General features: G+C 36.1%; 1 long non-coding RNA gene across 1 annotated transcript; it reads left to right on the top strand.

Annotated features, from left to right (window-relative positions):
* The first annotated feature begins 2 nt into the window (after window positions 1–2).
* On the top strand, window positions 3–2828 carry LOC141365175 (uncharacterized). The gene is made up of 5 exons (XR_012370348.1): window positions 3–581; window positions 1041–1077; window positions 1166–1205; window positions 1307–1371; window positions 2586–2828. It is a non-coding gene; the product is annotated as an uncharacterized lncRNA (long non-coding RNA).
* Window positions 2829–10567: the final 7739 nt, after the last annotated feature.

Below are 10567 nucleotides of genomic sequence, written 5' to 3'. Positions count from 1 at the left end.
AAATGTATGATCATTTTGGGGAATCAACAGCTATTTTAAATACGTTTAACAAAAATGACCTAAATGCCTTAGACAGAAATGCCTTAGTTTACCATCATCAGAAAACTGCCAACTAAGTGTATATTAACAAACAACAATCATAAGTCAAAACATATTATTAATAATCACAAATCAATGACATTATAATTTTTATTTTATTTTATTATTTAATTTTATTTTTGCAGGAATTGGTAAAGTTATAAAATAATTAACCTAACATTAGTTTTGTTGCTCTTATATCTCTTATAGTGTTTGTCTAGCAAATTTGCATATAATTATGTAAAGTGTTATAGAAAAAAAGCGTGTGAAATTTAAATTAACTTTAATTTTCATTTATTGCTCAGTTAATATTTAATAGCCCAAAGAACACAGTATATAATAAAAAAATCCCCCCACTGACTATTAAATGCGCTACACCCAGTCCAGTAGGTGGCAGTAATGACCCTTCAGTTGCCAACCGCCACTCAGTTTAGAAGCACAGAAGATTAGAACGTTAAGTTTGGGCGCGAAAGGACAACGACAGTGCCAGCGGGGTTTTAGAGGTAAGTTTAAAATATTTATTAAGTTTTGCATAAGTTTCTTGCTGTCTTGTTTGTTACAGCTTAGTTAGTAATTACTGTTAGGGGAGGTTTGCAAGTTTATGTCGTAGTAATGGTGTGGTAGCAGGACCTTGTTACAATGGTTTGTTAATGCTTAATTTTTCGTGGGTGTTTTTGTAAATATGTCTTAATTTAATGTAATTGCACAGAACTGTTCAGTTTATTTATATTATTATGGCTAACCTTATAAAGCCTGTTGTTGTTTTAGGAACAGTAATAATACGAATTGTTTATTTAGCCTACTTAAAGAAGAGTATATATTTTAAAAGTTCTAATGCATTTTGACATTCCTTATAGCTTGACGTGGCTGAAGTCAATACTTCACCAAAATTACAACCAATGTTTGGCTCAAAACTTGCCTAATGGGAGTGTTTTTCCCTTTCATTATTTCTCTTTTTGTAGGCCCATTAGAGTGATTTCCTGCGTTCTCTCCCACATGGTAAGAGTGCCTTTCTGCCAGTTGATACATGATGTGACAGGTGTTGTTAATTATTACTTAGTTTATCTTTGTATTTTTTTTATTAAAGGTCAGCGAATGGATTATCCAGTCACAGTACATAATGAAAGGTAAATGGCAATTAATTAAGTAATGTACAAAATGTATAAACTGAAGTGTATTCGCTAGCTACTAATCTCTATCATATTACCTCTATCACTCTTTCTAAAAGACTTGCCAAAGTTAGAAGAAGCTGAGTGAATCTTCAGAGTGATTCTTCAGAGAGAAGATGTTATGGTAATGTAAATCTTAAGTTTTTATGTTGTATATATATATTATATAACTAGCCCCCACCCCACCCATTCGGAACGCGTTTTAACTCATACGATGGCCCGGCCGTGTCATGCCAAGGTTAACATGGCTTCCAGTAGCTACAAAGCAAAAGCAATGAAACAAAATGAACAATTTGCACTGTCCTTTGCCTGTGATCCATCAAAGCACACAGATTTATGTTTAACATGGAAAAAGTCTGATTCCGCTTAAAATCACATACAAAAAGCAACCATATACGTAGCTTAGACACTCCTTTTTCATCGACGTGAGGAAAAATATCCCAGGGGCTGTTAAACTTGGTATTAAGATGTGTTTTCGTCGATCAGATCACAAGTGGACGAGAGAGACACATTACGTTTACACTTGGTGTTTAAATCTGTCTCTCTTTGTCCATTTTCGACTGCTTTAATTTTTTATTTGTATTTAGCCTTCATACAAAATTAAATGTAAACTCACTGTCAAATAATCAGACTTTAGGGCTCACCTTTAATATTAATAAGGTTTAGTCAGTGATAAATGCTGTAATGCAGGGCTCTAAAACTAATGGATCATTTTAATAACAAATTCTTCAATCACAGTATTAACTTTCATAGTGCCATAATTTTTATCAATTCACTATTATAGTAAAATCTGAAAAAGTGTAAGTGACCCTAAAACTTTTGAATGGTAGTAGGCTATTTAATGATACATAAGATAGTTGGACAGAAACATTTATATCAAAGCTCTATTTGTGATTGCATAGCAAGCTACATAATATATTGGACACTAGCATACTACTTCATATAGACTGTTTCAGCAGTAACAACATATACAAGCGGCTGTCGCGATCCGCACGTAACTTCCGGTAAACTCCGCTAAGAATAAATAACAACAAAGTTCTTTAAACGTAGTTTATTTATATAACAAGCACAAAAAACAACACATAGATTACCTAAGAAACAAAAACATTTGTTATTTTCGACGAGGCATTTGTTCAAGAGATCAGTTTAGCAACAAGTCAGACCATCAAAAAAAGGAAACCGGAAGTAAGGTTCGGATCCAGACGTGTATCACGTGCGTCCGATGAAACCGTCTATACATATACTCATAACGAGAAGAATAGCTGCCTACATACTTTTATCTCTTGCACGTTTCTTTCCCCCTTTTTAACACGTGAACCTGATTTTTCTCATTCGTAGTTCAGTTTTTGTTGCATTACATCTCCTGTTCTCCCTCCCTGGTGTCACCATTGGAAGCTGTGACTTGACACGAACTAAAGCCGCACCTCCTTCTCATATTCTGAGTGATAGCTCTTCTCTGGGCGAACAGCAGATTCATTGATCTCATAATAACAATGATATGATTTGACGCAAGGCACAGATGAGAGTTTAAATTCTATCAGGCATTGTTTTCCGGAATGCACGGCTCATGGTTGCTTAGCTGCAAAAGACGCCACATGCTCTAAAGAAAGAAGCGCATTGACCGGCATTTAATAAGTGTTTTTACACCCCATTAAGACAGCCAGCGACCAGCAGTAAATCTCATTAATTTCAATGGAAATCTGACGACTTCCGCCGACACGAGCGAAAGTAACCGTTGGTGACTGTTTGGGCGTGTCCAGCGTAGCGAGAAAGTTAAGAAAATTTAAACTTTATGCAAATGTTGAGAGAATTTTGGGAGCGACTACCAATGAGAATGAAGCAGCAAAGTTCACATCATCCTTCTTTTGTCAGTTACTGGAGTGGATAGTACTCATTTGTTTATGACTACCAGATTTAAACATGCCTCATTGAAAGAGACGAGCGACACACAGCGATAACGTCGCTGGCTGTCTGAACGTGGGAAGTGACACACAGCGATAACGTCGCTGGCTGTCTGAACGTGGGAAGTGACATGGGAACGGCAACGGGATGCAGTAATGTATATCGAAATATCGGAAATGTGTTTAGAAGCCATATCATTGAAAAAAATTATACCGCGACATATATCGATATTTAATTACCCTTCATTCAGACAGCCAGCGACGTTATCGCTGTGTGTCGCCCGTCTCTTTCAATGAGGCGTGTTTAAATCTGGTTATCATAAACAAATGAGTATCATCCACTCCAGTAACTACCGAGAGAAGGATGACGTGAACTCCACTGCTTCGTTCTCATTGGTAGCCTCTCTCGAAATTCGCTCAACATTTGCATAAAGTTAAACTTTTATTAACTTTCTCGCATCGCTGAACATGCCGATACGGTCGCCAACGGTCGCTTTCGCTCGTGCCGCCGGAAGTCGCCAGGTTTCCATTGAAATGAATGAGATCGTGTCGCTCTGCTACTGCTGGTTGCTGGCTGTCTGAATGGGGCGTTATTGTCCAGCCCTATATCACTACCTCTATCTCGCATAATAGTTTTTGTACAAACACCCGTGGCAGTCGACACACTCTGCTGAGCCTGATTTAAGTTGCAGAAATGCCGTGAATGCGGGCGGTATGACAAAATCCATCCCACACAATTTGTCATTTTATTTCATGGTAGCGGTATATATGTTTTAGATTTATGTTTATATTGTTTTTGGAATATACAAATTTGCCCCTCACTAATTAGCTTTAAATTAAATGCCCATCACAGTTTTTCAAAATAATGTATTAAGTTCAAGGTAGTGTTAACGTGAAAATGCACTAAAGATAACAAAAAATTAAGGGTTGATAGACAGAATCTTGTTTTAAAATCAGTTATTTATTTTCTAGGCTATTGAAGATATAGTATGCATTGTATTTTATATTTATGCAAACATAACATTAGAAATAGGCATACAAACAAGTATGAATATGCACAAACCTGACAGGAAAATACATGTAGGCTATATGAGATCTTTAAATATGGAGATTATAAATATGACAGGTGCTATGAGGTGATGATCATGGAGTCTGTTTTGAAGTGGTCTTGTCGCTTTTTACTTTCTTTGTTCAGTCTCTTTTTTTGTCATTCTGATAAAAGTTGTTGTCCTGTTAGCAAATGGATCGTCAAACTACATCGCTCAAGCGGCGTTCGCTGCTCAACATACAGTACAATGTTTCCTAAGTGAAAATGTTATTTACCATTTGTGCAGAATAGTAGATCGGATTAACTCTTTAACATTAACTCATTTATGTGACCAAATGAATCTGATCAGAGAAGTGACCAGGTGTAAAAAGGACATTTAATGACTGCTGTAATGTAAAAAAATGTTTTAAATAATGTAAACTAAATATAGTAAAAAGGACATTTTGAAAATTTTAATTGTGCAATCATGTTGAGAAAATTGGCAAAATAATTAGAAAAATGTTTTTTTAAATTGTCAGCTTTGGACAAGAATTTTACTTTTGGTGCATCTCCAATGCTTAGTATATCTTTAATAGCCTACAAAAAATAACTGATTCAAAAACAAGATTCTGTCTATTAAGACTTATCTTTTATTTATTTTTTGCATTTTCCCTTTAACACTAACTTTAACTTATATTTTTAAAACTGTGGTGAGCATTTAGTTAAAATCTTTCAATTAGTAAGTGGCAAATTTGTATATTCCAAAAACAATATAAACATAAAGCTGAAACACTCATATACTTAAGCAATATCGCTCGAGTAGGAGTGTGATATAGCTCTATATCATCACGGCTGTGATTAGGCCAGAGGCACGAGGCCGTAGGCCGAGTGCCGGAGGCAATCACAGCCGTGATGATATAGAGCTATATCACACGACTCCGAGAGCGATATTGCTTTTATAGAACAGTTCGACGGCACACGTTTGAAAAACGAAAACTAGAAAACAACAACGGAGTTATTTTAAAAGCCTCTTTGTTTGAGAACTACTTCTTCCGCCACGGATTTGAGGGCGGCCAGAATGACAGGCAAAACTTTCGGCTGCTTTGAAGCTCATAACAACTCAATGGACGGAAAAGCCGTTACTTTATATTACCGTTTCGTGGTCACAAAGTGTAGTTTTAAGATTAGTTCAGTCGAGAATGTATATGTATTATATTTAAATCTGCAGTCGATTAGTAAAGATAGCGCCTGTTTGAACGTTTGCTTAGTGAGATTCGTTACGAATGAGGACCAAAGCATGAGCGGACGTCAGTGTTCACTCGCCCCGCTGACCACCGCCCTCTCTGGGCTACATTTCTGAAAGGGATTCCCTGGCTCTCATGTTGGCCTTGTTTGTTTATGATCGTCAAAATGAGATCAAATCAGCAGTATTTGGTGTCATGATCAAACTATTACTTGTTTTTTAATTCATATTTAGTGTCTTTTGTGTTGTTATTGTTTTGGCGCGAGATAAAGTTAATAAAACTACTTGTATAACGTTACTATTGCTTTCTAATTTATTCTTAACGTGATACGAGCACTCGATTATTATTATTAGTAAACTTTGTTCTTGTCAGTACTATATAAAACGTTTTTTTTATAAGTGTCAGAGAGATGTTTTTGCATGCTGCTTATAAATATATCAGTGGCGATATCTCATAACATGTTTTAATAGTCACGTCACGATAAAGTAAATGATCAATGTACACATTTAAAAGCTGCGGTGCTTACCTGCAGTTCCACGTGTTTTCGCGTTCTGATAAGAGATATAGCTCCAGAAAAAAAACGAGTGTTTATATTCCTCTTTCCAAATGTTAATCGTCCACACGATGTGACAAGACATTTCTCCCATTACTGTAACGTAACATCCAAGAGCGCTGATCTTTGACAGACTGATTTATGAGCTAGTAAACTAATGAGATACACGGAGAGTGATTCAAAACAGCGCGTCTGTGTTTTTCCATTCAGAGATGAGCCTGCTTAGGACCTCCATTCACTAGGTGGCGGAATGATACGAAAGGTGAAGCGGTTACAGTGCCGATATCAGCACAATATCGCATACCTCTTAGCTAATCAGATTCGAGAACCAGAAAGAACTGTTGTATAATGTGATATATCTCATTTTGAACCACACTCTTCCATACACAATACTATGTTGTCTAGGAAATATTTTCCCCATGTAGCCACAGTATGCGGTTCTAACTTCCTGCTTGTTTTTAATTCTTTATGATGTCTCACAAGAACCAATGAAATTTAGGAGACCTCAGAGTATGTCCTTGCTGTGACTGTGCAAAAACAGCTATGTTATGCCCGTGAACGGATTGGTGTATAAAAGGGCCTGCAGTGTTCAACAGTGTCTCTGTTTAATGTGAAGTAAATCCATCACATTTGCATCAGAGGAGGAGCTTCAGTTACTGAATAGTCCTAAACAATGAACTGTGGTAATGTTTCAATTTCTAAATGTTTCAAGAAGTATAGTTGTGTCTTTGAGTTTTGTATGGTACCTGTATCTGGTCATTAAAAATTGAATTGAATTGAAATTGAATTGCTTTTCCAAATTCATTTTGCTGATGTATGTTTATGATGTTCTCTTAATTTTCCAGAGTCCTCTAGTGGCAATAATATTTATAATTTTAATTTGTACTTTTGTATTTTATGGCAAAAAAAATTGAATCATACAATTGTATTTTACGATATATATATACGTTTATTTGCTCGTGGTATTTAATTTCTTGAGTGTAATGTATCCTGTGTAAACTGTGTGGGTGTATTGCAAGTTAGTGACTTTTTGGTTTAAAGTATGTTAATTGTAGCCCTACATGGTCTCTGATTTAAAAACTAGTCAAAACAGACTTGATTTAGTAACATTGAATCCTGCAGTAGATAAAGCTTGTTTTTTTATATTGCTTCAATGTTGCTATATTGTTAATTACACTATTGAAATGATGTTCAATAAACATTGATCTTATATCCATCTTGATTGATTTTCCATCATTGAAATAACATTATTCTAGGATACAAACCTGGTGAAAAATCAATGAAAAATGTCAACGTTGTTTCAATGATAATTTGGTTAATGGCATCAACATCAATTCTATGTTGATTCACTGTTGGTCTGCTACCTTAAGTGATTGAATTTATGTTGAATTAAGATTGGTTTTGTAACCATTTAGATTGATTTTGCATCATTGAAATAACATTATTTCAGGGTGCAAACCTGATGAAAAATCAATGTAAAATTTCAATGTTGATTCAATGATAATTTGGTTGATGGATTAACATCATTTCAATGTTGATTCACTGTTTGTCTGCTATCTGGGTCAGGCCCGTAAGGTTGTGGGGGAAGTCCCGATTTCAAGAGAAAATAAAAAATGAACAGTTCCAAATAAACTATATGGCACACTGTGCACACCACACCTCATTCCTGCCCCCTTAAACTGGCTAGCTAGTTTGTGCATTTGAATTCTGACATGACCTATAAATCATCGACAGTTTATTATTTTTTCTTACCGCTGACATGTGCATGGCGCGTCAAATTTGAAAAGTGAATGACGATACGGAAATGACGTCAGCTGTCCATCCACTGGTGTCCAGCCACTGGTGTCTAGCAAGAGGTGAGTCTGCGGGGCTGCAGCTGGATGCCTCTCGACTCACTTCTTGCTAGACACCAGTGGCTGGACACCAGTGGATGGACAGCTGACGTCATTTCCGTATCGTCATTCACTTTTCAAATTTGACGCGCCATGCACATGTCAGCGGTAAGAAAAAATAATAAACTGTCGATGATTTATCGGTCATGTCAGAATTCAAATGCACAAACTAGCTAGACAGTTTAGGGGGCAGGAATGAGGTGTGGTGTGCACAGTGTGCAATAGTTTATTTGGAACTGTTCATGTTTTATTTTCTCTTGAAATCGGACCCCACAACCACCTTACGGGCCTGTTGCATCTTCATTCTGATGGTCAGATTTGTCTAATTTTACTAAGATGTGTGTAATTTCCAATAAATATTGCAAAAACACGAAGTGTTCATTTGATCTGGATTGTTTGGTAAATTGTCTGATCATGTGAATCTACGTATATTTTAAAAACAGTTACATTTAAAAAAAAAAACTGTGGTCAATTAACATGTACAAGTCTGTTGTAATGACAAAACGTTATAGTCCATTGATCTAGGCTGAATTTAAGTCACAAAAAATAGTGAAATGATCTGAACAATATACAGTGTCGGCGCCACGAGCGGGCCCTAGGGGGCATGGCCCGGCCACTTGAGTCACTGTGCCCCCTTACTTCTCAAAATAACAATGAACTTAATAATTAAAAAAATGTGCTGCAAATACATTTGGTTATACAATGAATACTGAATAAAATTCGGAGTATAATTAATAAAAAATAATAATTAAAATACTAACCCACAATGTTTAAGAATGTGGGGCTTGTAGTGCAGACCGTGCTGAACTCTGGGTAATGTAGTCGAGGAGCGCTGTGTTCGCATGTGCGTTGTTAATAGTGGTACACAGAAGGAAATACGAGCTGTTTTCATGTTTATCTCAAGTTTATTTGCAAGTTTTGCCCTGCCACCCGGGTGTTCAGATGATGTAAACCTGATAAGAAAGCGATGGAGACTGTTTCGTTGGAAATAAAAAAAAAATGTGCTTCGGAACCACATTGTCAGCTCATCACTGCGTGTAAACAAACCAGAGTGAACTGTTACAACTACCGTCACGATAGCCGAGGCGGATGATAAAAGGTAACAAATGCTAACATAGTCAGCCAGTTACATACACGCAGCCACTACATTTGAACAACACAAATTCTTAAAGGTATCTCCAGTGTTTTGTCTGCACTGAAAGTTACTGTCACATTCGCGGGCTCAATCGCCAACTCATTTTCTGTCTAAATAATGGATACTTGTAAGTCTTGGCATTTGACCAAGACGAAGAAATTTCACGACAAATAAAAGGACCTTCTTAAAAAGTTTAAAAAAGTCCTCTCGTCGCCTGCAGCTCTTCTGAAGGTAAAACGCATTAATTCTGGTGTTAGATATGTCAGTAACATTGTTTTCTTTTGCTGTTATTTGGTTGTGTACTGGTCTTTATGATTTGCGTGAGTTATCCAGTCTTGCACTTTAACGTCATTATAAGTTATGGTTTTACTATAGTGAGGGATTTATTTGCGACAACAACTTGGCTGGCTGTATCAATCCTGCTAATTTCACGGCTAGTTGCTATATGAGTAAATATATAGACATAACATTTTGATTTGATGTCTTTTATTAGCTTATTTTTAAGAAATGCAAACCTTCTGGCAAAACGTTTACAGACGCGTTAAAACAAGTTAAAAGTCAAAAGAGGAACATTCGGTTTAATCATTGTAAATACAATCTCATATACGTTATTAATTATGCATATTTATTCTGTATTAATTCGTTGGTATTAAACTGTCTCTGTTAACGTGACTCGCTCGCACTCGCAGTACCCGGGTGAGGCTGTGTTTCAGGCGGTTGTTCAAGGAATAAAATACCTTTGAATGTTGCGACTGGCCAGTGGCCAATCAGTACCAAGCATTTTACAGTGCCATGTAGTAATAATAATAATAAAATAATAAGATGAACCAGGTGCCCCACCAGTAAAATAGGAGGCCCCCTCATTCTGTATTCTCTGGCGCCGACACTGACAATATATATTTTCGAGGTGGTTCTTGTGAATGCAGTTTGCATGAATTATTGATGTTATAATATTAAGCATATTATTAAGAATTGTTTTATGTAAAGAGATATGATAAAGATCATATTTCAATTTGCACACAGATTTTCTGTTACATATTTTAAGTCATTAAAGTAAAATTACAATACGGAAAAGACGTGTGCAATTAAGCCTGCAAAGAATGTCTGGTGAAAACCGAAAATGCTGTCTATCCAGAGGTGAAAATATAAAATAAATATGCTGTCTATCCAGATGTGAAAAATAAAATAAATATGCTGTCTATCAAGAGGTGAAAATATAAAATTAATATGCTGTCTACAGGGCTCTCAAGTTTTATCAAAAGTTTGGAGTGAGATTTCATCTGTTAGGGGAGGAGCCACTTAAATATTTGCAGCAGCGACCCCTCGGCCCCAACCAATTCTCTCAGGTTTTTGGTAGCAGTTAAATTTAATATATTGTTTATAATTGATTAGCACAAATAGAAATTATAACAGTTGGGAAATCTAATTAAAGACAAAGTCATAGAAATTAAATACATTGTTTTATTTCAAAAATACAAATATATAAAAAATTGCCCCAAATGAGCCAACTGAACAGCAACATTGCAGAACTTGCCCTGAGCATACTTACAATACAAGGTGTGTTTGTG

The sequence above is a fragment of the Misgurnus anguillicaudatus genome, chromosome 7 (assembly GCF_027580225.2).
Source record: "Misgurnus anguillicaudatus chromosome 7, ASM2758022v2, whole genome shotgun sequence".
In the NCBI taxonomy this organism is placed as follows: Eukaryota; Metazoa; Chordata; class Actinopteri; order Cypriniformes; family Cobitidae; genus Misgurnus; species Misgurnus anguillicaudatus.
This window is presented reverse-complemented; position numbering and strand designations above follow the sequence as displayed.